Source organism: Peromyscus californicus, unplaced genomic scaffold, assembly GCF_007827085.1.
Source record: "Peromyscus californicus insignis strain IS unplaced genomic scaffold, ASM782708v3 Scaffold_8__1_contigs__length_139910024, whole genome shotgun sequence".
NCBI lineage: Eukaryota > Metazoa > Chordata > Mammalia > Rodentia > Cricetidae > Peromyscus > Peromyscus californicus.
This window is the reverse complement of record NW_026294606.1, coordinates 40,537,556-40,561,108: the sequence shown is the minus strand read 5'-3', so window position 1 is coordinate 40,561,108 and position 23,553 is coordinate 40,537,556. Positions and strand designations below refer to the sequence as shown.

At 41.5% G+C, this 23,553-nt stretch overlaps 1 long non-coding RNA gene across 3 annotated transcripts; it reads right to left on the bottom strand.

Moving 5' to 3' along the window:
• Positions 1-5,848: 5,848 nt before the first annotated feature.
• Positions 5,849-22,516, bottom strand: LOC128103126 (uncharacterized). Of its 3 annotated transcripts, none has more exons than XR_008215626.1 (4): positions 22,422-22,516; positions 21,601-21,684; positions 13,977-14,046; positions 5,849-10,061 (listed from the first exon to the last, which is right to left on the bottom strand). It is a non-coding gene; the product is annotated as an uncharacterized LOC128103126 (long non-coding RNA). The 3 variants fall into 3 exon arrangements; XR_008215625.1 differs by having other exon boundaries at positions 22,274-22,499; XR_008215627.1 differs by lacking the exon at positions 22,422-22,516 and adding an exon at positions 22,173-22,284.
• Between the last annotated feature and the right edge of the window lie 1,037 nt (positions 22,517-23,553).

Below are 23,553 nucleotides of genomic sequence, written 5' to 3'. Positions count from 1 at the left end.
ATGTTCAGCCAAATTCCTACATAACCAAAATTCCTCTAGAAATCCCCCAACCGTTGAAGAACTCCTATTCTTGCAGTTCTTTTTTTTGGGGGGGGGCTACATAAGCCTCACTTTTTCCTATGATCAATGCTATTTTCTCAAACCCCATTTTAGGGAGATAGCCCTGTCTCCCACACAGAAAACAGTGTGAATAATTTGACCAAAGAATTTGAGTAATGGTCTTTCTCTCATTTGCTGGGAGTAACTGTAGAATATTGTGGAGTATTTTAGGTGAAGAAGGTGAAAAATCCAAGGAGTAACGGACATCTGTTTGCAGTTCTGAGTGCCTTCTTTTTTATGCATGTTTTGTTGCAGAAAACCTAGGTTGACACAAAAATGAGTGGATCATCAGCAACCATTATGGGAGGTTGTTGTTATTTTCTGTGTAACTGTGGATGTTCTGTAACTCGCTCTGTAGACCAGGCTGGCCTCAAACTCAGACATCTGTCTGCCTCTGCCTCCTTCAGAAGGCTGAGTGCTGGGGTTAAAAGCATGCACCACTAAGCATGTACCATAAAAGCATGGCTAACTGTGAGTTTTGAGAGGAAGCACTTTTTGGATGGGATGAGGACATCAATTCATAAAGATGTAAATGAATTACTTAGGAATATTCTAATTTTATCACTAAGAACTCAATGGTTGCCAGTTATAGTGCTTTGGTTAGTGGTTCAATAGAATGTACCTTTTCCCATGTATTACTCACTACATTCCATTTTGGATTTCTGCTTGGTTGGCTTAGTTTGTTATTTAAAATTTAGTCCCACACCCTATTCATGAGCATACAAGGTGAGTGGGTCTCCTCTTAGGTAAAGATTCTAGGGACAGACATGGAAGAGTAAATAAAGTGAGGATGAATTTTGAGAAGTTGCATTTAAATTAGATTATCTATTGAGCTCTCAAAAGAACCTAGCCAATTTTCCACAAAGAGTGAATAAAGCTAATGCTCAAATTTCAGTTTCTAAGCACTAACTGGAGATTCTTTGAGAAATGGCCAATCCAAGACTGTAAAAGTTCAAGAATAAGGGCTTTGGGAATACTGTATGAACTATAAGTCAAACTAGTTGTAGGGACATGCTCACACCAAAACACAGGAAGTGGTATGAGAGGGTTATATTTGCCATAATTTAAGCATTGAAAAGAGTGATGGTAGTGGATTATAATATACCAATAAAAACTCCTGTCCACAGCAATACTCGGGGAAAAAACAAAACAAAACAAAACAGAGAGTTAAGGAGAGTCCTGCTTCTATACAAGACTGGTAAATTAAAAAAAAAAATTATAGAAATAGGAAATGCTCATTTTGCAATTACCAAATACATTTAGGCAAGGATAATCTAGAATGCTAAAATCTTCCATACATTGTTAACATAGCATAGCACTTAGTACATATTACAAAACAGAAAAGGTACCTTTATTTAAAATATAAACAAGTCAAATAGCATCATCACTAAAGAGATAAACAGACATCATCTGCCTCCCAGAGTGACCTAGTGGGAAATGCACACTACCTTCCTTAGACATGGCAGTGTGTAACAGAAGCCCCAGTTGTCAGGACACACACGTCCAAGTGTTTAGGGGTCAGAGGCATGACAAGTTTTTTTAAAAACTCAAATGTGTAATACATTCAGATAAAGCAAATGTAGCAAAATATTAAGCAGGGAATCTAAGTGAACTTTCGTCTACTCTGTAGGTGTAAAATTTTAAATAGGTGTCAGGCATGGTGGCACTTCCTGTCACCTCAGCAACTGGGAAACTGAAGTGGGAAAATTACAAGTTTAAGGTCTGTCTGGGCTTTACAGTGAGACTGTCTCAACCAACCAAGCAAACAAAAACAAAACACGAAGGGTTAGAAAGACACCTTAGTGGTTAAGAGCACTTGCTGCTCTTCCAGAGGACCTGAGTTTGACACTTAAAATCTCCTTTCTTAGTCAGGCATGGCCATGCATACCTAAAACTGAGGTTCCTAACTACCTGTAACTCCAGCCCCAGGGGGATCCAATGTCCTCTTCCGGCCTCCTTGGGCACCTGCATGTACATACAAGTACATGCCTAGAAACACACACACACACACACACACACACACACACACACACACACACACACACCCTCTCAAGAAAGAAATGCAGCATTAAATACAGGAGAACAACAAAGCTAAAGGAGTAAGAGTGAACAGAGATGACGACAGAGATGCTTCTGTGGCTCTGGATGGGGAAAGCAGATGTGTAGACGAATTTCTAAACGGTCTTATTAAGTTAAAAACTCAGAGCTAGAAATTGGGGTTAAAGCCTGAGAGAGATCAGAGGACTAGGAACAGCCACAGCTAACCTCACCTCACCAACTCCGCAGCTTCCAAAAGCGAGATACTTCCTGTCTACCCATGCCTATATGCCTTGCTGTTCTGCCATCTGATTTGCTCTGTCCATCTACGTCACTTCCTCTTCCTGCCCAGCTCTGTCACTTTCTGTCTGTACAGACCTCCAGACCTCCATGATTAACTAGTGTTGGAATTTAAGGCATGTACCACCACCCTGGCTCTGTTCCCAGTGTGGCCTTGAACTCACAGAGATCCAGAGAGATCCCTGCCTCCCAAGTGATAGGATTAAGGGCGTGTGCTACCATTACCTGACTTCTGTGTTTACTTATAATGGCTGGCTTTTACCTCTGCTATCCAGGCAAGCTTTATTTATTAAAGCACAAATAAAATATCACTACACAGATGTCTTACTTTCTACTCAATGAGAGGCAGCAATAAGACAAAAGTCGCTTGCTTATTTAGTCCATGTGTTAGTTTTCTGTTACTGTAATAAACTGCCAGAGATTTCACTTCTTAAACCAATTACCTCTAAACTTTTTGGGGTTATGGTCTAGCTTATCCTAGTGCTGTTGTTCAGTCTTTGCAAGGTTAGGACACTTTCCAAAACTTACTGGTGGTTGGTAGAATTCACTGCTTTCAAAGTACAGGACTGAAACCATTTTCCTGTAGGCTGTCACTCCAGGACAGGTTCCTAAAGGCTGCCTTTAGGTCCTTACCACAAGGTCTTCTCTATACCCCTTTCTTGTAACATGAAAGCTTACTTAGGTCAGGGCAAGCAGAATCTTTTTCCAGTCTGTTACCCAGACTAATCTAATCTAAGAAACGCAGTCACAGCCAGGCAGTGGTGGTGGTGGTGCACGTCTTTAATTCCAGCACTCAGAGGCAGAGGCAGGTGGATCTCTGAGTTCAAGGCCAGCCTGGTCTACAAAGCAAGTTCCAGGACAGCCAGGACTGTTGCACAAAGACACCCTGTCATGAAAAACAAAAAAGAAAAAAAAAATTCAGTCACTGGCTCCCTGTGATCAAGAGGAGGGACTTAGATATGTGTAGACCTCTGAGTATGCTTCTAGGCTTCAATGATTCTGGATAAGAATGAAAATGGAGTATGAGAGCATAAACTTTTGAGATGGGAAGGGATTTGACAGAGAAGTTAAGAAAAAGTCAGTGGGGCTGGGGATATAGCTGCTTGGTACAGTGTTTGCCCAGCATACACAAGACCCTGGGTTGAGCCTCAGCATATCATAAACTGGGTGTGGTGGCAAGTGTTAGTTAGAGAGGCAGAGGCAAGAGGCTCAGAAGTTCATGGTCAGGGTTAGAGAGATGGCTCAGTGGTTAAGAACATTTGTTGCTCCTACAGAGGACCCAAGTTTGGTTCCTGGCACCAACATAGTGGTTCACAACCATCCTTAACCCCAGCTCCAGGGTATCCAATGCCCTCTTTTGACCTCCTCAACATAGACACAATGCAGGCAAAACACTTAACAAAATGAAAAAGTCTGAAAGAAATATTAAAGTTCATGACCATCCTAGGCTACACAGTTTGAAGATCATCTGGGCTGAAACTCTGGCTTAAGGCGAAAAGAATCCATATTATCCTATGTTGCTAAGTACAGGAAAATGAGAGGTGGGTGGGCTGGAGACTACACACTGCACTTGGATTCAAAGGCAGCTAGAAGTCAGATTTAGAATAAGTTATTTTAGAAAGGAAAACCATGAGTACTTTAAACTCTGGGGAGAGGTTAACTGTAGGAATGAATTTTTTTCAACAGGGAATTAAAGGCAACCTGAACATATTATGAAGACAGGAAAAACCTCAAAGAAGAAAATGCATCAGTAGAGATCGTGGAAAGAGGATTCTAAAGGTTACTGAAGACAATGTACTTGAATAAGAGGATGGAGGGTTTGGCCTGTCCAGATGGAGTCAAGGCACTGATTTCCTTAGGAGATGTGTGCTTTATGTAGCCAGGAGGGCTGGGCCTACTAGATACTACTTCCTGGTGGAATAGTTAACTAGGGGGAATGATTAAGTACACAGGGCTGAATGTGGGTTGGGGCATCAACACAGACAGATCAGAAAGCTGCTATTTTATAGAATTCCCTTAGCACTCCTTTCCTGGGGGAGGGGTGCTCCAGATAAGCTGTGACAGGTAACTCCTGAGGCCTTGCTGTTTTTGAGCCAACTGCCACGCCTTTAAAAGCAGTTTCCATTCCCCCCACGTATTAAAACTAAGGCCCTCATTCAGAAGAGATACTGGGTCCACTTAAGAGTTCTACATGAAAAGGCTTCTATTTTCAGATAATGCCATTTGTCGATTTTACGACGGAGTCCTGAAAATAAGCTTGTCCAGAACTTCAAAACAGGTGTGAAAGAGTACAAAATAAGTTCAAAACAGTTACTCCAAGAGTCTCCTCTTTCTCGTTAGATTCTAATTGTCAATTGATGTTACCAGTCACTACCAACAGTCCTTCTATCTTGACTTTTGTGCTGGTTGAGGGTCTCATGTGGCACAGGCTGACAAACTCCTGACCTTCTTACCTGTATCTTCTACCTTCTGAGTGCTGAGAGGAAGCCACCCTGCCCACCTTATTCCCACTACTTAGTATGTGTGCATATGCAGAGGCCAGAAATCAATGTCCAGCGTTCTCAATCTCTGTCTAAATCCCGAGACAAGGTCTCTCCCTGAACCTGGAGCTCACCAATGTGGCTAGGACTGGCTGCCCAGTGAGTTCCAGGGATCCCCCATCTCTGCTTCCCCACTGCTGGATTACAAGCACCACTGTGCCTGATTTTTACCACCTTCAGGTTATCTCGGCTGTGGTGGTTTGAATGAGAACAGCCTCCATAGGCCCGTTTATTTAAATACTTAGTCCCCAGTTGGCAGAACTTTTTGGGAAGGTTTAGGAAGTGTGAACGTGTTGGAAGAGGTGCATGTCACTAGGAGTGGTTTTCAGTTTCAAGATTCCTGTGATTCTTTGCCTTGTGGCTGTGGATGCAAATGTGAGCTTTCCGCTGTTCTTGTCCCCACTATCATGGGCTCTACGCCTCTTAACAGTACACTGAACTAAACTCTTTCTTTTGTAAGTTGCCGTGGTCATGGTGTGCTATCATAGCAACAGAAAAGCAGCTAAAACAGAATCAGGGAGTGGGCTATTGCTGTGACAGACCTGACCAGGTGCTTTTTTTGGAGGAATATGCAGACTTTGGGATTTTGGACTAGAAAAGCAGTTGAATTCTGTAAGCAGAGCTCACTGGGCCTCACCATAGTGCCGAGAGCTGTGCAGACTGGGGAGACTGAGCTCAAGAGGCTTCAGAGAGGAAGAGTATTAGCAATTGGTCTAGAGATCTTCCTTGTGATATTTTGGCAAAGAATGTGGTTACCTTTTGCCCTTGTCCAATAGCTATAGCTACCACCTATACATTGCACCATTAAGTACAATACTCCAATGTAAATGCAGGGGACTTGTTAATCTCTCATAGTATAGTGGAGACAAAAATAGAGTTTTTCCGAACAAATGTTTATTTAAGAATTAAAGGTAAACAAAAACAATAAAGCATAGAGGAGTACATGGACGGAATATAATTTATCTCATTTGGTCTGAAATCTTGAAAAACTTACTCTAACTACTTACCTGAGGTAGATTTGGGTTGGCACTGCTTCAAGGGAACCTCCATCCATCCCAGAAGTTACCACCTTCTAGCTTTGGTTACAGGCTCCCAAGTGGTCCTCTCCAACCTCAGGTTATGCTATGTAATATCAACACCTTCTCACCATAGTTAACAGGCCTCAGGCCTGCTTTACATCCTCAAAGTTCTGTTTGAGGAATGGTCCACTGTTAGTTTACTTAGAGACTATAGACAATTGCCAGTGAGACAGGCTGAAGGGTAAGTCACCAACCTACTAATGTTTTAAACTTTGTCTCTTTCTCCATGGTCTCTCTAATGAGCACTAATGAGCAGCCATAATAACTAATTCATTTTTTACTGAGGTTGTCATACACCCAATATTAGTTTAAGCATCACAATTATGAAACTTTTGCTAGTAATAGGCATGATATTCCCCAAGGAGAAAAATACATATCTTGTGTGTGTTTATCACAATGGACAAATTTTCATAGTACTAAAGTTATTTATAAAAATTACTAGAACACGTCAGATTAAAACTGACACAACTGGTTTTTTAAAAGGAAAAACACTGGAACCAGATTCTTTACTGAGCTAAATTCACTGGCCTTAAGATTATGATTATCAAACAACTATCAGGTTGAGAGCTTACAGCCACATGTAAGGTATCACCAGATCAATTTCATGACGCTAAACACTAATACCCCATGGAATTCAGGGTTCACTAAACAAATTACAACAAAACCAGAGGACTGTGATTAACAATAAAATAATTATATTCTACAGAGTCCCAAATACCACAGGAACTTGAAATATTTGAATTAAAAGTCTTTTAAGCCAAAGAAAGAAAAATAATGAGAAGGACCATAAGATTCTTGGGTCGTGAGCTATCCAAAGTATGTTAAAGACAATCAATTAACCTACTGCACTGGAAACAAATGTTTATCCTTAAACCTCAGGTGAATCTGCCAACTACTTTTCTAACATTTAGAATCCTGCATTCCAAACCAAGAATATACCTTATATTGTGTTGACTGCAATCCTTTCCCTGGGATTAAACTGTATTTTTCTTTCCTTGACAGAACTGAAATAAATGAAAAAAAATGTGTCATTATGAAGCTTAATTTGCTGCAAGTATCAGGATAATAGAATGTAGAACATAAGCTTTGGAGTCAGGACCCTCAAAATCAGTGTCCCTTCCTCCATGAAGAGCGCTTCATTGTGTCTCTCCTCTGCTTTCTGTGGTTAACAACTTTCGCCCTATTCCTGTTCTGAGCCAGCTGATACGCTATTTATCACTGAAAGAGATGTAACAAGTCACAAAAACCTAGATACTGTAACATCATCATAACCAGTATCCTGGAATTTGTTATTCTCACTTGAAATGAATCTCTAAATTTGAAATTTCAGTGTTAACTCCAAAAGATACTTCAGGGAAAATTTTGGACAATTTTGAGGGCAGATCTCAACACTAAGTAAAGTGTTCTGCTTTTTGCGGAAGCTGATCATGCAATGGGGAAACTACTGAGGATTTTAACCCGAGCTAAGTACTCCCTAGCTTCTTAGTGCTTTTCACAGCCGGCTAGCAACATACCATTCCCATTCCAGAGAGTTAAAAAAAAAGCAAAAAGCAAAGCACTCCTTTCTTCCAACAATAACCCATGCCCTACCTTATACCCAAGATTACAATCCTTTCCTTTACTGGATTTATGAGTTCTTAAAAGTGAAACTAAAGCAATCATTAAGTGGTTCAGACAAAAGAAAAGCGTCTTTACCTGAGTTACCCTTCAGATCCACGCTGACCTGCCCCAGCTCCCCCAGAACAAGCTTCTGGGTCGCTAAGACACTATTTCCTTCCATACAACTCTATTTAATTTTTTACAACATGGTTCAACTACAAGAACAGCTCTTCTCAGACATAGCCCTATGTACAGATTCTCACCCACAACTAGATCTCTCACACTGGAACAACTCCTCTGGAGAACCGGTTCTTTGGGGCCCAATTAGATGAGAGCTTCTAGCTTCTCAGACACAAAGCATTTAGGGCTTTTCACTGCTGTGAGTTCCCTGATACACCCCAAAAGCTGAAAATTAGCAAGATTTTCTCATTCAGACACTTATCTGTCTTCTGATTCTTGTTTAGGAGGATGCAAACCCATGTAAGACTCTCCAACAAATGTTTCTGCCACACTCAAGACAAATATTCATCTATACCAGTATGGCTTCTGTGATGGGTAAGAAAGTCAGAATTTTGTTAGAACTTTTTCCTCTAATTTCTGGGGTTTCTCCCCAGGGTGACTTTTCTGATATCCAATAAGGCGTACATACTGTCCAAAGTACTGCTGACACAAAGCATTTAAATGGTTGTTCTCTGGTGTGAATTCTCTTGTAATGATGAGGGCTTACCACTGCTGGAGAGCTCCCATACTGCACGTGTACGGCTTCCGATCTGATGAACCTTCTTGTGTGGAAGGTTTTCCAAACCCAGAGCATTTGTGGAGTTCTTCGCAAATGTGGCTAACAATGGTGTCCTGATAGATCCATTCTCTGTATAAAGCTTTTCTTACAGTTCCTAAGACTGTAGACTCTCTTTCTCTCTGGCCCCCAATGAAGTCTAAGATTTGAGGGAAATCTGAAATTCACCTTCAAGTCTTTCTCTTAATGAGTTCGGATGTGTAAAGTACCTTTTTTTTAAGGTTATGTGACTTCCTGTCAAGACATCCGCGAGGTTTCCGATGCATGAGAGCTAAGATCCAGACCTTTTTCACTCCCATTACAGATGTAGTCTTCACCAATGTGTACTGTCTGATGCTGAAGAAGGGCTGAGCTATGGTGAAAGCTTTTATCACATACACTGTATTTATAATGCAGCTCCTCTGGCTGAGTCCTCATTTTCTGCTGGGCAACGAAGTCCATACCTAGGAAGAAACCACTCTCACACATAGACCACTGATGTGGTTTTTCTTCCATGTGAATTCTCTGATGTACAATAAGGTCTGAGCCACAGTTGAAACTTTTCTCATATTCAAGGCATTTGAAAGTATGAGTGTGAGTTGCCTGGTGCCGAATTAGGTTGGCACTCCGAGTAAAACTTCTCATGCACTCCAAGCATTTATATGGTTTCTCACCGGTATGGACTCTCTGGTGTACAATAAGGTCTGATTTCTGGCCAAAGCACTTCTCACAGGCACCACACTTGTACGGCTTCTCCCCGGTATGAACTCTTTTATGTACAATGAAGGCTGAGCGGGTGTCGATAACTTTTCTCACATTTATTGCATTTGTAGGGTCTTTCACCGGTATGAGTCCTTTGGTGGCTAATAAGATCCGATTTCCCACTAAAAGCTTTTTCACATTCCAGACACTTAAATGGTTTCTCACCTGTGTGAGTTCTTCGGTGCCTTATGAGATTTGTACTTCGACTGAAACATTTATCACACTCACTACACAGATAAGGTTTTTCCCCTGTATGGCTTCGTTGGTGGACAAGCAGATCAGAGCTCTGACCAAAGTTCTTGCCACAGATGTCACAGGTATAAAACTTTTTACCTGCATGTGTTCTCTGGTGTCCTGAGAGGGCTAAGTGGTGCCAAAAGCTCTTCTCACATTTGCTACACTTATAAGGTTTCTCATAATTATGGATCCTCTGGTGTGAAATAAGATCTGAACTTTGGATGAAGGTTTTCTCACACATATCACATCTGTAAGGTTTCTCCCCAGTATATGTTTTCTCACACATACGTGCTAAGTTTTCACAAAAGTTCTGTTCACGTTCAAGGCACTGATATATTTGATTATCTATTGGAGTAATCTCATGTACATGAATATAAATCTTTTTCCCCTTCTGAGGGCATACATGGTATATTTTTCTTTTTTGAGTTCTCTGGTTACATCTCTCTTCTGAAGTGTACATTTTCTATGGCTCCCTCCTAAGTGGTTTTCCATTGGTCTTCTTGAGCCGTTTTCATAGTCATTTTCCTGGTAACTTCAAAAACAGATCTGTTTCAAGCCTTTCATTCATTAGCAGTTTGCATTTACAAATTTCCAGCATCATATATATTAATTTCTTACTTGGTACCTCCAAACCTACAAGACAAAGTAGAAATATTTATATTTCTATCACTAAGAAGTCTCAAAGCCAAAATCACTGCAGGAAAGACTGAGGCTGGGGAAATGGCTTGGGGATAAAGGTGCTTGCTGCCAAACCTGACGACCTGAGCTCTACTCCCATAACCAATCTACATGGCAGAAGATGAGAATTGACTGTCCTCCAATATCCACACTGCTGCCATGTAGCACCCGCCCACCTCCCACATACACATTGAATAACTGCAAAGAAAAGAAAAGGAGGGAGGGAGGGAGAGGGGGAGGGAGGGAGTGACAGAGGAAGGGAGAGTGGGAGGGAAGGAGGGAGGGAGGGAGAGAGGGAGAGTGGGAAGGAGCGAAATGGAAGAGAGAAAGGGGGGAGGAGGGAAGGAGGAATAAACTGTATATTCTGCATGGACCCCTTACCCTGGGAACAAAATTTTTTGGATCTGAGATTTTTTTTTTTTTTTTTTTTTTTTTTTTTTTTTTTTTGGTTTTTCGAGACAGGGTTTCTCTGAGATTTTTAAATATCTGTATATACAAAATGAGTTGTCTTGGGGATGGGACACATATCTAAACACAACACTCATCCATGTTTCATAGTCAACTTATACAAGGGACCTGAAGATAAATTCATAAAGTATTTTTAAATAAAAAAAATTCTTGTTATTATGCCTGTACCACAATGTATAACTGCAGTCAGAGGACAATTCTAAGGGGTCTGTTCTTTTCTTCACCTTTATGTGTGCCCTAGGGGCACATTCAGGGTGTCAGGCTTCCATAGCAAGCACTTTTTACCAAATGAACCATCTCACCATCCCTCATATATTTCCAATAATTTTGTGAACGAAACAAAAGTTTGTTATGTGAAATTTTCATAGCATCAGTTTGGCACTCAAGATATTTCAAATTTAGGAGCACTTTGTATACTTGGGCTCGTCTTTTCCCTTCCTTTAGCTGGGAAATCAGGACAGGCCTAATAAGCAGAACACACAGGAAGTAAACAAACCAAAGGCAAGCATCTTCGGGTCCTTCACATTTACTGTCTTATGGAATCGTTTTCACACAGCATCACCGTGATCTTTTATTTAGTAATATAAATATGACTTCATCTTATTGTACTAAGAAAATGAAAGCAAGCATGCAGAACAATAAAGCACCCACATCAGTGCAAACAATACCCTTCCCTGTGATCCTGCCACCACCCTGCACACCTGCAGGCATGCTGAAGCACATCTTGCTTCCTTCTCTCACCAAGGGTGACAAGCTGCTGCTGCTCAATCCACAAACTTTCATCTTTGTATGGGATTCCGATCTGCATCCTTTACATCTGCATCCTGACAGCAGTTCTGCAGCCACTCTCCTGCATTATCACTTTACTCCTTTCTACTGGATCATTCTAATTAGAAAACGGGCTATCCTTTCTCTTCTTTAAGACAAAAAAAGGCACAACAACTAACAAGCAAAATTCCTTGATTATCTCAGCCTCAAACTAATCTTCTCATCCTGTTTCCTTTATATTAGAACTAAACCCCCCCCCCCCCAAAACAAAACCTGTTAACTGCCTCCAATTCTTGTCTTCTAGGGTTTCTAGAACATATTCCAATTAGACATTTCACCTGAACTTTCGACCCAAATTCCTTTAAAAACTTGCAAACATCAAGGTCACCTGACCCCTAGGTCCCAGCTTGAGTCATTTCTGTGCTCTTCCCCTACTCTGGTCACCCTGGCCTTTGCCATGGTTCAAGCAAGCCAGAAGTATTTCCATTTCAGGGTCTTTATATCCTTCGTCTCTCTCTCCCTCTCTTGCTTAAGGACTTTTCCTCTAGATGTCTTCAAAGCTTCTCCCTTACCTCATTTAAATCTTTGCTCAGTTGTTACATACTCTCAGTGGGGCCTTTTTTGATCACCTTATTCTCCATCCCAACTTACCTAACACCCCTTCCATCCTTTCTATTTTGTTTTTCTCCACTGAATGTGAACTCTAATAAATAAGATTCCCCACACATACTTCCATTATTATTATTCAGTTTATTCACTGCTGTTTAACACCTAGGACAATCTGGCACATGCAAGTTCTCAAACTTACAACAGATCTTATTTGGCATCTATAGGCTACTTTATAACCTATGGACCATTTGTTGCTCACTATACGTCTATTTTTCTAGGGAGAATGTCTACAATTTATCACAAAGGTCAAGTTTGCAAGAGTGGACTGGCGCCTACATATAAATTTATAAATGAAAATATCAAAACTCACTGAAAATTGCATGCTAGTAAATGTAAATGCTCACCAAATTCAGCACACTTATAGATAAATGGAGCAGAACTCAAAGAAGACACATCATCAAAAGGATCTCAAAGGCACACTAGGATCATGCTTACCTCCTGCTAATGAGACGATATATGACTTCCTATTTCGTCAGTTTATTAATTCCAGGTTTCTAATTTTCACTCAGCAATTTTTATTATTTCCTTCTGAAAGGCACAGACACTGCCCTTGCTTATTGTAGTGAGTGATAAATAAGCAATCGGGAAAAAAATAGCTTTAAACAGATACCAGTGTTCCAAAAGTCACTTGGAAAGGCTTCCCAATTTAGTTTTGGAGGACATAAGAACTGAATAAGTCAAGACTACAAGGCATACAGATGTACCTTTGTGCTGGAGATGGACAGAGGCAGACAACAATGTGCTGTAAGACTAGCAACTCTAAGTAAAGCAACCAGTCTTTGAGAAATGTGAACTCAAAGGCACAGACACAGCTGTGCTAAAAAGTGACTGTGATCGTATTTTCAACATTCCGTACGGCAGTAGCTATTGTTCGGCTGTCTCCTGGCATCACAGAGAAACTCCTCACACTCTAAACCTATTCTCTCTGCTCATCTGATAGTATCTTAGAAGTGTGAATACACTTATTAAGTGAATCTTGTTAGACGATAGAAGATCCACCCTTATTACATAAGCGGATGCTTCTCTCTGTATTTCTTACCTAGATGGTGAATCAGAGTCCACCTTGTCAATTTATGCATGGTGGGTGTCAAAGAGCTAAAGGGACGCCTGGAAGGAAGAAGCCACACCAAACACCGTCTTCCCTTTTAGGAAACAGTTGTCAGAAAAATCACTAACATCGTGAGCAGAGAGCATGCTCTGACCCTCTCACAACCAACCCTCAAATCCTAAAACCATCAGAGAACATTATTCCTACTTTCTTTTATGAGGCTGAGTTTACAGAAATGAGTGCCTAGAACCTGTCTGGAATCTACTCTTGTCTTCCTGTCAATGGAGTAAGTAAGGCCTTCCTTACACTGACAATAAACTCTCAATCCATCCAAAAACTTGAAGGGTCACTTTGCACTCTCTTTTGTTTTATACCTCACAAACAAGGAGTCAAAAATTTGTTGGCTCCACTTCAAAATTCATAAACCCATATCCAACCACTTCTCATCAATTTCTGCTGCTGCCAATCTGTTTCAAACCACTCTCACTTCTCCTGTGGATTATTGTAACTTTTTAGCTGGTTGTTATCTATTATAGGCCAAACTGTGTGCCACTTCTAATCCCTACCATCTCAGAATGTGATACATTTGGCCATATGATCTTTAAAGAATGACTACAGCATGAGGCCATTTGGATGGGCCCGATTCAAGTGGACGGATGTTCTTCTAACAAGAGACTAGGATACCCAGAGTTAGCAAAGACGCACACCCCGAGAGTGAAGACTAAGAAAACAGTGTGTCCTCCCAGCAAACCACCAATACACATAATCCATTAATCATTAAAGGAAAGAAATTAAAATTCTGTTTTAATTTTAATTTACCTGATAAACTAGAAAGGTTAACACATCACAAAAGATGGGCACTACTCTGGTGAAAGAGAAAAGGTCCATTTTATAAGATTGAATAAACTGTAGCTTACCTATAATATAGACAGAAGAAAAACAGCATTCACTTTCTGGTCTTGAGAAAATCAAAATTAAAACAGCTTTCTGTAAAATATAAGGACAAAACGAATTTTATACTAGGTCATTTATACATAAAGGACTTAACAGTGAGTAAACATTTCCCTTAAAAATGGCGAATGAGGGTTAGAAATAGCTCAGCTGCATGTGCTGCTCTTCCAGAGACTCAATTCCCAGCACTCAAATGGTGTCTCACAACCATCTTTCGGTAACTCCAGTTCCAAAGTATCCAACACCCTCTTCTGGCCTGCGGCACCAGGCATGCAGATATAGTACACAAACATACATGCAGGCAAAACCCTCGTACCATGAAATGTTACTGCTTGGTTTTGCTATTTTGGGGGGCCCACCACCCAGCTCCCCAATAAATCACACACAGAGGCTTAGTCTTAATTATGAATGCTTGGCCTTAGCCTGGCTTGTTTCTTGCCAGCTTTTCTTAACTTTAAATTATCCCATCTACCTTTTGCTTCTGGGCTTTTTCTTACTTCTGTATATCTTACTTTCACTCTTACTCCATGACAGGCTGTGTGGCTGGGTGGCTGGCCCCTAGCATGCTCCTCTCCTTATTCTCTTGTTCTTTCTTCCTCTCTTCCCAGATTTCTCCTGCTTTTTATTCTCTCTGTCTGCCAGCCCCACCTATCCTTTCTCCTGCCTCGCTATTGGCCATTCAGCTCTTTATTAGACCATTATGTGTTTTAGACAGGCACTGTAACACAGCTTCACAGAGTTAAACAAATGCAACATAAACAAAAGTAACACACCTTAAAATAATGTTCTACAACAATAAAATAAAATTTCAAGAAAGATTTAAAAAAGAAAAAAAAGCAAATGAATTTTCTTTTGGAATCTCACTGATTCAACTCTGAAGAGAATAACCATAAGTATATAACTACTCGAAGAAAAACACAACTAAAATAATTAAATCAACTTCTTAGGTCAAATACTGAAAAATAATAAATTGAAGGAAATAATGAAATAAACTGAGAAATCAATGAACTAGAGAACAGAAAAAAAACTCTAAAAAAAAGATTTATTTTATTTTACGTGTGTGGCTGTTTTGTTTGCCTGCATGCCTGCGTGTATGTATATGCAACAGTGCATACCTGATCAGAAAAGGGCATCAGAGGATCCTCTAGAACTGTGAGCCACCATGTGGGTACTCGGAATAGAACCCGCATCTTCTGCAAAAGCAGCAAGTGCTCTTAACTGCTGAGTTGCTCTCCAGCTCTAATAAATTTAGTTATAAATCAAAATACTAGCGCTGGGCCTAGCATGATGGCAGAGGCCCTTTATCCCGGCTACGGGGGGGGGGGGGGGGGGGGATAAAGAAAGAGGATCATAAAAGCTGAGGGCTTGCCTGAGCCACCAAACAGGTTCAAAGCCAGTCAAGACAACCTGGTGAGACTTTGTCTTAAAAATAAGCAAACAAACAAAAAATACAAAAAACAAAAACCCAAAACAAAACAAACAACAACAAAAACTCAGCATGGTATTTGCCTAGAATATGAAGACCTGTGGTTAACAATCACTAGCACAAGGAAAAAAGACACAAAAATCTCCTTAATCCTTTTTTGAAACACCATAAGCACACACACACAAATGTGTAATTCACAACTATCTTTAACTACAGTCCCAGGGGATTCAATGCCTTCTTCTGGCCTCCACCAGCACCAGGCATGCATGTGGTGCAAAGACACGCACACGCAAAATATCCACACACAAAATAAAAAACTTTAAAAAAAAATAAAAGAAACATGGTGCATATACAAAATGGAAAATTCTTTAGCAACAGTTCATATTAACTTGGAGAACATTGTGTTTTTCAAAAGCAGAAACAGGAGTCTTTGAGATAGCACACAGCACTTGGGAGGCAGAGAAGGAACAAGAGTTCAAGGTCATACTCTAATACACAGTAAGTACTAGGCTAGCCTGTGCTACATGAGTCTGTCTATAATAATAATAATAATAATAATAATATGAGAGGGGAAGGGGCAGAGATAGGATAAATATCGCATGACACTGGTCACTGACTGTGAACAGTCAAGCTCACTTTTCACTTGATACTGAAATGGAGGCTGACAGAAGAAGACAAGCCAAGAGGTGGTGGTACATCCCTTTAATCCCAGCACTCGGGAGGCAGAGGCAGGCTGATCTCTGTAAGTTCGAGGCCAGCCTGCTTTACATGGTGAGTTCCAGAACTGCCGACAGAGAAACCCTGTCTTGAAAAAGACAACAACAAAAAAGAATACAACAGTTCAAAAAACTGACTGTAAATTACACTGACTAGAGTTAACAACAAACTTAGCGTTACGTGAAAATTTCCAAACAGATCTTTTAAATTTGATTCATATTCTGAGCAAAAATCTCATTATGTATGTAACCCAGTCAGGTCTTGAAATTATGATTCTCCTACCTCAGTACCTTAGTGCTAAGTCTTTTTAGGTATGCATGGCCATGCCTGACTAAGGAGATTTTAAGTGTCAAAAAACAGCATGTTAAACAATGTATAGTTAAATAATCTTGATTGAGCCATTCCATGGTATTTGTGTACATACACACGCACAAACACTTTATTATCAAGCATGTTACAATACATAACTAAATTCCTAAATATAACAAAGCAAAAACTCCGTACAACTCTTGAGTAAGGTTATGTCCTTTTTAGGATTTTATGTATATTTGTCTATGTGAGTCTATATACACATTCATCTGTATACATACATGGAATCCAGAAGAAAGCATTAGATTCCTCCATTATCACTCTCCAACTCTTTCCTTTAAGGTAGGGTCTCTCTCTCTCTGAACCTAGGACTGATGTTTTCTCAGCTAGGCTGGAAGCCAGAAAGCTCCAGAAATCCTCCTGTCTCTGCCACACTCAGAGCTGGGCTTATAGACATTTGTGGGGATGCCCAGTTTGTTATGTGCGTACTGGGAGTCAACTGCTAATCCTTAGGATTTTAGAGAAAGCAATCTTAACCTCTGAGTCATCTCAACAGCTCCAGATTATGATTCTTTTAATATGCAACAAAGCACAATTGTAAATATGTTTTGTAAGATTCTAAAAAAAAATTATGTGGGGCTGGAGAGAGAACTCAGTGGTTAAAAGCACTACCTGCTCTTTAAGAGGACCTGGGTTTGATTACCAGCACCCACATGGCAGTTTATAGCCTTCTGTAACTTGTCCCAGGGGACCCGATAGCCTCTTCTGGTTTCTTTGGGCACACACATGGTACACAGACACACATGCACACAAAACACCTGTCTTAGGGAGGATTTCTACTGCTGTGATAAAACATCATGACCAAAAGCAACTTAGGGAAGAGAGGGTCAATTTCATGTTAAGTTTCCAGGTAACAGTCCATCAATGAGGGAGTTAGGGCAGGAACTCAAATAAGGCAGGAACCTGGAAGCAAGAGCTGATACAGAGGCCATGGAGGAATGGCTTGCTCTCCATGGCTTTAATAGCCTGCTTTCTCCTAGCACCAAGGACCACTAGCCTAGGGATGGCACCACCAACAATAAGCTGAGTCCTCCCACATCATCAATCTAGAAAATGAACCACAGGGCTTGCCCATAGGCCAATCTGGTGAGAGTATTTTCTCAGCTGAGGTTCCCTCTTTTAAAAGGACTCTACCTTCTATCAAATTGACATAAAACTAGTCAGCACAACACCAATACCAAAAGATTTTTTTCTGTGTGTTTGTCTCTGTATATTACATGTGTGCAGGTGCCAGAGGAGGCTAGAAGGGCGCTGTCAGGTCCCCTCCTACTGGAATGACAGGCAGCTGTGAGCCACCGGACGACGACACTGGAAATAAACTCAGGTCCTCTGGAAAAGCAGGAGGTGCTCCTAACTCAGGAGCCACCTCTCCAGCCTAAACTGTAAAGCTGATTTTCTTGTTTTTAAGATTTACTTACATTTTATGTGTATGGGTGTTTTTACCTGAACGATGTACGTGTGTTGCCTTATTTTCCTATTGCTGTGATAAGACATCAAGTCAATTACAAAGTATTTAGTTTGGGCTTAGGATTTTAGAAGATTAGGATCCACAGTGGTAGAACAAAGGCATGATGTCAGGAACATCTGAGGGCTTATATCATGATCTACAAGTAGAAGGCAGAGAGAGCTAAGCTGGAATGGTGTTAGTCTTTTGAAACCTCAATACCAATCCTCAGTGACATGCCTCCTCCAGGACAATGCCTGCTAATCCTTTCCAAATAGTTCCAAATATATGAGCCTGTGGGGGCCATTGCCATTCAAACCACACACCACAAATGTGCAGTGCCCAAAGAGGCCAGAAAAATGCATCATCAGATGCCCTGGAACCGGAGTTACAGACCGTTGTTAGCTGCAAGTAGGTACTGGAACCTGAATCTGGGTCCTCTGCAAATGCTCTAATCATTGAGCTATCGCTCCAACTCCAACTGTAATTTTTTTTTTTTTTTTTTTTTGGTTTTTCAAGACAGGATTTCTCTGGGTAGCCCTGGTTGTCCTGGAACTCACTCTGTAGACCAGGCTGGCATCAAACTCAGAGATCCACCTGCTGCTGTCTTCTAACTGCTGGGATTAAAGGCGTGTACGACGACGACGACGACACCACCACCACCACCACCACCTAGTATCCAATTGTAAAATGCTTTGTTTTGTGTAAGAAAGTAGAAATTTAAAAAACTACACGTGTATTTATTGATTTGGTCCAAAATAAATTAGGAAAAACAAAAAGTTAATGTACTTGATCACCCCAAGATGGGTGAAACTGGGATCAAAAGCTAGGGAGACAGAGTGATATGAATGCAAAGGGGAGGAGTCCCACGTCTCTGAGAGCACATTCCTGCACACATACACACCCACCCACAGAAAAACGGGCTCTGGAGGGCGGCATGTGCGGGCCTGGGCTCTGTCACCTGCACTGCCAAGGAGGCAGGAGGCACAAGAGCTGTAAAATGACCCATAAAAGCAAATGACAGCTGAGTATGGAGGCTCACACCTGTAACTTCAGTACTTGGAGGCCGAGGCAGGAGAACTGAGTATGGAGGCTCACACCTGTAACTTCAGTACTTGGAGGCCGAGGCAGGAGAACTGAGTATGGAGGCTCACACCTGTAACTTCAGTACTTGGAGGCCGAGGCAGGAGAACTGTCATAAACATGAGGCTAGCCTGGGCTATAGAATTCTAAGCCTCCTTGGCCTACAAAGTGAGTCCCTGTTTCAAAACAAACCAAAAGACAGTTTGTTTCAAACAAATAACACGATCACTCAAAAGACAGAAATTAGAAAAAATAACTCTGACATAGTATAAAACTATATTAACTCAAGCTAAAGACAATAATAATAAACAATTACTACTTTTATTTTCTTGTATTTTTTTTTAGAAATAGGCTCACTATGTAGCTCAGGCAGGTCTTGAACTCTGATCTGCCTGCCTCCGATCCCAGAGTGCTGAGATTACAGGCACACAGAGCCTTCCCAACTGTATACAATTACTGAATTGTTAGAGGGCTTTTCCTCATAGCACACACCAGAGTTGGATAATGAAACGTAGATTCCCCACAGTCACAGAGGAAATTATAAGAAGAAAAGAACAAAATCAGAATTCTGTACTGTAGTTAGCTGGAATAGAAGGGCAGTATCAGAATGAGGTCACAGTTTGTATTTTATAGAGAAAACAGACTTGTGTGTACATATGAAAATGTGTTCTTTTCCCAATATTGTCAGCTGTCGAGTCACAGAAGTGCAATCCCAGCAATAACGTACTTATTGCACACTGAGACGCTGAGTTCTAGATACTATTCACCACTGAAAGGAATCCGGAGACATGTTAGATAAATGGGTTTTCAAACCAGCCTAGAAGAAATATCTTTGTTGAGCCAAAATGTAGAAGTGCTCAAACAGAAATATGGTACGTTGACTTTTGATGGTCTTGTGGTAATGGAGACTGACCCCAAGGCCTGTACACACTTTTACACTCTACCACTGAGCTATATACCCTACCCTTTTTACATTCTGCATTCCTCTAGGCTGCCCAAGCTAGCTTTGTAACTTGCAATTGTCCTGCCTCAACTCTTTAACTGAGTTTGCTCACAGTTTGGAAAATGGATCAGATTATCTCATTAAACTACCAATCCAAAGCATCACAACTGCCCTCAATAGCCAAGAATGTGTGGTGCACAAGAAAAACAAACAAAACAAAACAAAAATATTTAAAACCAGGAAACAATTTTCCTATGCAAACAAAATACAATCTGGCTGTCAAACTTCAAAACAGACTATGACACTTCTGAAGTTTAAAATATTGTTTCTTATAGCAGGAATCTTAAAAGGTTTCTAAACCATATTTAGGGTAAAATCCAAGGTTTTTCCTGCCCTCCATAACATGGAGTTTCTGCCATCTTCATCCTCACAGGCACCTTAGAAAGTTAACCGTTTCTTCTGCCTACACTGCTGCTGTTGCTCCATGCAGCTTTCTCCATTGTCTGAGGCATGTAGCAGACTGAAACTTACCACCTCAAAAAGCAGCACACCTTGACTGCCTTATCTAACAGACTTCATGGCCCTTCACACCACCTTGCTTCTCAACATCTCTATCCAACTTCACCACATGTATTTTATGTATGTCCCCTTGTTTGGCTCTCCCACTATAACATAGCATCTACTAAGGTTACCATATTGTCTTTTGGTCATTGCAACATCTTATCTGTTACATTTAGAAATGTTACATTTAGAATACATCTGCTTAAAAAAAAAAAAAGGATACAGCTGCTAAACAAAACAAAACAAAAACCCCACAAGTAAACAAGTATCAGAATCAAAAAAAGGCTATCACTAATATCCTTGGGTCTCCAACAATAATACAAGCTAAGTTGTCCATCTGGCAAACACAAACACATGCTCCAAATCTTAACTCCAGGTTACTGTCTCTAAAATGCTTCTCTTACCCCTCCGAGGAAGGAGCAACTTCTCTCTTTTCATGAGCAACATCAGACTGCATTTCATAAGTAAAGGGGAAACAAAAGTACAAATGAACAAGCTGAGAAACAGAACTTCAGTGCTCAAGAATCTTTCCAGTTAAAGGATATATGGGGCAATCAAAAGTAAATATTTAAAGTATTATTTGAAAACCCACACCTGCTGTATAGGCCTAGCCTACGGATTGCCTCACTTCACTGATTACATGGATTAAGAACATTTAATCCTCCCAAGAACACTGTAAAATCAGTTATCAATACCAATGTCTGCATCGTACAAGAGAACACCCGTTGCTTTTGGTAGTTAGCTAATCATCCAAGACCTCACAGGCAGTCAAGTAACCGAGCCAGGGTTTAAATATCCATCCTTTCCTCCAGAGCCTGCCTGAGCATCAGGCACATTGGCTTCTTCTCTGGCAAATCACCTACTGTGAATACCTGCACGTCTGCTGGGAAAGTAAAGTGTCCTTTAACTGGTATGACAGGGCCGGGTTCGGCACCACTATGGTATCAACAAATCCATTTCCTTTTCCCAAGTATGTTTTACCTTCTTCCTTAGACCATCCCTATATCAAAATTCACATTTATATAGAAACAGACATATGCCACTCACCATAACAAGAACTCAATGACTTTTCCTTTTGGCTCCACAAGGTCTCTAATCCAGAACTACTCATATATTCAATTCTTCCCTCTCCTAGAGGAAAAAGCAACAACGTTGAACATGGCTTCAAAGCTTACAAATTTTTACAGCAAACCATTTAAATATTGTCCCATGCTATTAAGATAGTGTCTCATGTAGCTCAGGCTGGACTCAAACTCGCTAGGCAGCTGAGGCTGCCCTTGAATTCCCTATCCTCCTGCCTCCTCCACCCGCCAAACGCTGGAGTGACTGATAGGCACAGTATTATTTCAGCTTCTGAGATCAAGGATTCATTCTTCACACACTAAAACTGCAGGAAGCCGATACATGAATGGCAAGTTACATCTAACCAAGGCCCCTAAAAATAAATGACTTTGGAATGCTTTGAGCAAACAGATTCCACTGCCGCTTAACTAATCTCCGCCCCTAAGACTGGGGGAGGGTCTTCCCAATGCCCCTGGTTCTCCCGACATTCAGGAAGGCTACAGACTGCCACCAAGCCCGGCTTCATTACTACCTCCAAGACAGTCCTACAGGCTCACCTCCCAACTTTTTCTTGACGGGGCACCTGACACCGGGGCGCGGCGCCCGGTCCCTGACCCCCCGCATCGCTGAAGGCCGCGCCGCCCGGCCGCAAGCTTACCCGGCCGCCCTAGGCGGCACTTCCGGTGATTGGACCCTTGAGCCGGGGCTTCCGAGGCCGCGCACTCTGCGGCGGCGGGTCCAAGCCCAGCGTGTCAGGAAGGGAGTGTGAGGCCAAGAGGTCAGCAGGCCGTTCGTGAGGTTCCTACCTAGCGAAGCCGGCCACCCGCGCCACCAGGCCAACACCGAGAGCTCTCCCAGCTGGGCCACGGCGGCGTGGCTCCGCCCCCAGCACGTAACCATCCCTTAAAGGGCGTCACCGGGGCCCTGAGCCAATAGGCACCCAGCCTCCGGAAATGGGCGGAGCCTGAGCGCGCCTGCGCCCTGGCGCTTACGGCCAGCAAATCCAGTTTGTAGTCTTTGGAATGCAAGACTGGGACGCAGGCCTCCGAGGTGGTCCCCGCGGATCTGAAACCACGTCCCACGTTGTTTGCTTTCCCTACGTCCGTTCAAATCCGGAGCCAGGAGCAGCGTCCTAAGGATAGACGAGACTTAAACACCGGCGAAGATCCGGAGCAGTGGCGAATCCCAAGGCGCTGCGGAGCTGTCACTCACGCAAGCCAAGGACAGAGAAGGATGAGGGCCTTTGAAAGGGGAGCGGCGGCATGGCCTTGCTACGTGGAGAAAGCAGCGGGGAAACAGTACTGTTGAAAGGATTTCGGTTCTTTCCGATTGCGATTCTAGGCTAGAGAACTGAGATATAAAAAATAAAAAAAAAAATTTAAAAAAAATGAAGAACAGTAAATATCCTCTTAACTTGAAGGAAGAGAAATGTATATAGGCCGGCAAGATGACTCTGTGGGAAATGAGGAGCGGAGAGTACTTACTGCTCAAACGTAGAGACCTGAATTTCATCCTTGGAACTCATGTAAAACACAGAAAGAGAGAACCGACTCCACAAAAGTTGCCTTCTGACACGCACACACAATAAAAAATAAGTATATAATATAGCACATGTATCTATACATACCTACATGTATGTATACAATAAAAACCCTCACGGGAAGATGAGTACCACAATCCTCTGGTCTGGCGAAGAACTTGGATTGGCTGTTAAAACTCTAGAGTTAGGGACTGAGGATGGCAGTTAATGTGTTCTGGATTCACTAATTCCTGTTTTTGGAATTCTGTAGTTGCTGCAGCTTGTTTTAAACGAAAAATTTCTAAGGCAAAAAAAAAAAATCCCGTTATGGTCATTCTAACATTTAAATTTTTTCCTAAATTTATTTATTTTATGTGTATGAGTGTTTTGCCAGCATTTATGTGCACATGTTTGTACGT